Here is a 4,861-nt window from a genome sequence, read left to right as displayed (position 1 = left end):
GACAGTGGAGTGTATTACTGACAGGACAGTGGAGTGTATTACTGACAGGACAGTGGAGTGTATTACTGACAGGACAGTGGAGTGTATTACTTCATTCATTTCCATGACAGTCAACTACACTGAACTGCATGTAAATGTACATAGCCTTTGCTAGAGACATGGGATAAGCGTGAGGGTTAAAGAACAAAGCCACTCCTTCTGTTAAACGATCTACATCCAGATGTCTATCAGAATGCATCTTCCATTACCTCTGCAGATGATTCACTCTCATAGCATCTTAACCTTCATTCTTAGTTGCTTTACCTGTTCTGAAATCAGGACATAACAGCCACATTTAAAGGAGAAGGTAAAAAGGTTGAACAAGCTAGAGGAAGGTGTTAGGAGGATGGGTATGAACTTACCTGAGGAGAAGCCCTCCCATCTCCATTGATGCTTCCTCTGGGGGATCCTGTGGTGCCTCTCTATGGCAGGAGAGAAAGAGGTTAGAACAAACGTAGCCAGGGGTTAGCCAGGGGTGTCTCTGAAATGGCACTCTATAACATAGATAGTGAACTACTTGGACCAGGCCCAAGCAGCCTATTCCAGCAGCCTTTTGAATATGGACCCTGTTGAAAGAGTAGTGCACTATATAGGGGCCATGTAGAACAGGGAATAAAAATGGGTGCCATGTCAGACGCAGCCCTGGTACCTGGACCTGTTAGTCTTCCATATGTCCCACACCCAGCCAGCACTGTACTGCTACGCCCTGATGACTCTGTTTAGGGTCAAGCAATATTAGCAGAGCCATCTAATATACATGGCTCTGAAGATCAGTATTGCTAGGACAGGAGCAATGCAGGGTACTGTAGTTGGGTACCCTCATGCAAACCTGGAGAAAACAGCGGGGTTAAACTACAACATAGAAGGCATCTCTCTACTGTAGTTGACGCGTATAGTAACAGAACAGAGACGGGTTCAAATAGAACTACAAGTGGTAGCCATTACAAACTACAATTGGTAGCAATTTTTCTGCTCAGCAGCCATAACAAATAAACAGTTAAACCCAATTAGGAGCCAGCAGCTGAAGATGTGGAAGGTCAAAGGCTTGGCATTGCTGTACATGTGTGTCACTGCAGCAGGATGCTGTTGTAGGCTAGCTGGAGCATAGTATTGACATGTCCTAGTCAAGTATTGTGACCGTTGGCTAGATGGTTCAGACCATTTGTTAACTGGTTAACACTTTCCTCCTCCTGTTCACTCTCCTCCTTCCTATTAGTCTCTTGGAAACAGACATATTGCATAGTCAGGTGTGTGAGATTACTTTTATCTGAGCATGTCTCATATTGATCATACTAGAAAATAAGTTTTATATTTATTTTAAGGGTCAAATTACAGTGTCTATGAAAGCAAGAAAATGAAATAGTCTACTTTAGATAACGCTTCATAGAATGACCTGAAAATATTGAATCACTACACAGCAGCAATCCCAGTTCACAAAGTGGTAACCTATATATGAGAGGAAGCTTTMTGTGACACAGATGAAAGGACACACTTCACAATGTGTTTGGTCTGCTGTAAGGCTACAAAGCTGGGTCTGCTTTGACTACAATAAACAGTCATTTGCCTTTGGGCCAGAGTTCAGGCCTAGTGTGTTTTATAGGTCAAACCACTGACCCTGCCTCACAGGCACACAAAGAAGAGTGGTGGAACACAGGCTAGCCCTGAATCAGTTATGTATGGCCTAACGTCCTGCTGTACTGGTGTCATTCTACAACACATCCCCATTGCCACACCATCTACAACCACACCCAGTCATTCCACYATCCTGTCTAGGACCCTGTCTAGGTTAGGCCTTGTGTGCTAGACAAGGCACAGTRCGATGCAGGAAGTGAGCTGTGGATCATTCTAGGAAGATGTTCCCTTCACTCAGCCCTCTTTTCCAGGTCTGACAGGACATGTGAAGGCAGTAATGGAGGAGACTAGGTGGAGCTGTTGCTTAGCCTACAACTAACCGATTGTCTCAGATCGAAGAAGGGACGTAAACAAGGGCAAGATAACATCTTCCTGGAATGAAACAGACAGAATCACTATGGTAAATAGTACTGGCACTCTGGATGTGAAGACGGAAGGATGCAGTCTCGCACAGTCTGTCACGGTGTGTAAGCGACAGCTACCAACCGTTCGTCCAGTTTGCTCCCTACTACTTCCCCATCAATAATGGAAGATCTGAGGGGGCTGGATAGGTAAAAGCAGGGTAGTGGAGGAGCAGGATGTTGTATCTGTAGTGGTATAAGCAGGGTAGTGGTGGAGCAGGATGTGGTGTCTGTAGTGGTATAAGCAGGATGTGGTGTCTGTAGTGGTATAAGCAGGGTAGTGGTGGAGGGCAGGTGTTGGTGTCTGTAGTGGTATAAGCAGGGTAGTGGTGGAGCAGGATGTGGTGCGTGTTCTGTAGTGGTATAAGCAGGGTAGAGTGGAGCAGGATGTTGGTCTCTGCAGTGATATAAGCAGGGTAGAGGTGGAGCAGGATGTGGTCTCTGTAGTGATATAAGCAGGGTAGAGGTGGAGCAGGATGTTGTCTAAGCAGGGTAGAAGGTGGAGCAGGATGGAGAGATTGGCAAGCAGGGTAGAGGGGGTTGGAGTGTTGTCTAAGCAGGGTAGAGGTGGAGCAGGTTGTTGTCTCTGTAGTGGTATAAGCAGGGTAGAGGTGGAGCGGATGTGGTCTCTGTAGTGGTAAGAAGGGTAGAGGTGAGCAGGATGTGGTCTCTGTAGTGGTGGAGCAGGATGTTGTCTAAGCAGGGTAGAGGTGGAGCAGGATGTGGTCTCTGTAGTGGTATAAGCAGGGTAGTGGTGGAGCAGAATGTTGTCTAAGCAGGGTAGAGGTGGAGCAGGCTGTGGTCTCTGTAGTGGTATAAGCAGGGTAGAGGTGGAGCAGGGTGTGGTGTCTGTAGTGGTATAAGCAGGGTAGTGGAGGAGCAGGATGTGGTGTCTGTAGTGGTATAAGCAGGGTAGTGGAAGAGCAGGATGTGGTGTCTGTAGTGGTATAAGCAGGGTAGAGGTGGAGCAGGATGTGGTCTCTGCAGTGATATAAGCAGGGTAGAGGTGGAGCAGGTTGTGGTCTCTGCAGTGATATAAGCAGGGTAGAGGTGGGCAGGATGTTGTCTAAGCAGGGTAGAGGTAGAGCAGGATGTGGTCTCTGTAGTGGTAATAGCAGGGTGAGGTAGAGCAGGATGTTGTCTAAGCAGGGTAGAGGTGGAGCAGGATGTGGTCTCTGTAGTGAATAAGCAGGGTAGAGGTGGAGCAGGCTGTTGTTAAGAAGGGTAGAGGTGGAGCAGTTGTGGTCTCTGTAAGTGGTATAAGCAGGGTAGTGGTGGAGCAGGATGTGTGTCTGTAGTGGTATAAGCAGGGTAGTGGTGGAGCAGGATGTGTGTCTTGTAGTGGTATAAGCAGGGTAGTGGTGGAGCAGGATGTGTGTCTGTAGTGGTATAAAGCAGGGTAGTGGAGGAGCAGGATGTGGTGTCTGTAGTGGTATAAGCAGGGTAGTGGAGGAGCAGGATGTGGTTCTGTAGTGGTATAAGCAGGGTAGTGGTGGAGCAGGATGTGGTCTCTGCAGTGATATAAGCAGGGTAGAGGTGGAGCAGGATGGGTCTCTGAGTGATATAAGCAGGGTAGAGGTGGAGAATGTTGTCTAAGCAGGGTAGAGGTGGAGCAGGATGTGGTCTCTGTAGTGTATAAGCAGGGTAGAGGTGAGCAGGATGTGTCTCTGTAGTGGTATAAGCAGGGTAGGGTGGAGCAGGATGTGTTGTCTAAGCAGGGTAGAGGTGGAGCAGGATGTGGTTCTGTAGTGTATAAGCAGGGTAGTGGAGAGCAGGATGTGGTGTCTGTAGTGGTATCAGCAGGGTAGTGGTGGAGCAGGATGTGGTTCTGTAGTGGTATAAGCAGGGTAGAGGTGGAGCAGGTTGTGGTCTCTGTAGTGGTATAAGCAGGGTAGAGGTGGAGCAGGATGTGGTCTCTGTAGTGGTATAAGCAGGGATGTGTGGAGCAGGATGTTGTCTAAGCAGGGTAGAGGTGGAGCAGGTTGTGGTCTGTGTGGTATAGCAGGGTAGTGGTGAGAGGTGTGGTCTCTGTAGTGGTATAAGCAGGGTAGGGTGGAGCAGGATGTTTATAAGCAGGGTAGAGTGGAGCAGGATTGTGGTCTCTGTAGTGGTATAAGCAGGGTAGAGGGTAGGCAGGATTGGTCTCTGTAGTGGTATAAGCAGGGTAGTGGTGGAGCAGGATGTTGTCTAAGCAGGGTAGAGGTGGAGCAGGTGTGGTCTCTGTAGTGGTATAAGCAGGATGTGGTGTCTGTGTGTATATAGCAGGGGTAGTGAGGAGCAGGACGTTGGTGTCTGTAGTGGTATAGCAGGGTAGTGGAGAGCAGGATGTGGTGTCTGTAGTGGTATAAGCAGGGTAGTGGTGGAGCAGGGATGTGGTGTCTGTATGCTGGTATATAGCAGGGTAGTGAGTGAGCAGGATGTGGTGTCTGTAGTGGTATAAGCAGGGTAGTGGTGGAGCACGGATGTGGTGTCTGTAGTGGTATAAGCAGGGTAGTGTAGGAGGCAGGATGTGGTTCTTGTAGTGGTATAAGCAGGTAGTGGGGATCAGGTGTTCTGTGTGGTATAAGCCAGGGAGTGATGAGCAGGATGTGGTGTCCTGTAGTGGTATAAGCAGGGTAGAGGTGGAGCAGGATGTGGGTGTCTGTAGTGGTATAAGCAGGATGTGGTGTCTGTAGTGGTATAAGCAGGGTAGTGGTGGAGCAGGATGTGGTGTCTGTAGTGGTATAGCAGGGTAGTGGAGGAGCAGGATGTGGTATCTGTAAGTGGTATAAGCAGGGTAGTGTGGAGCC

The sequence above is a fragment of the Salvelinus sp. IW2-2015 genome, unplaced genomic scaffold, assembly GCF_002910315.2.
Source record: "Salvelinus sp. IW2-2015 unplaced genomic scaffold, ASM291031v2 Un_scaffold1433, whole genome shotgun sequence".
Taxonomy (NCBI): Eukaryota; Metazoa; Chordata; class Actinopteri; order Salmoniformes; family Salmonidae; genus Salvelinus; species Salvelinus sp. IW2-2015.
The sequence above is the reverse complement of the archived record's forward strand: the minus strand, read 5'-3'. Positions refer to the sequence as shown.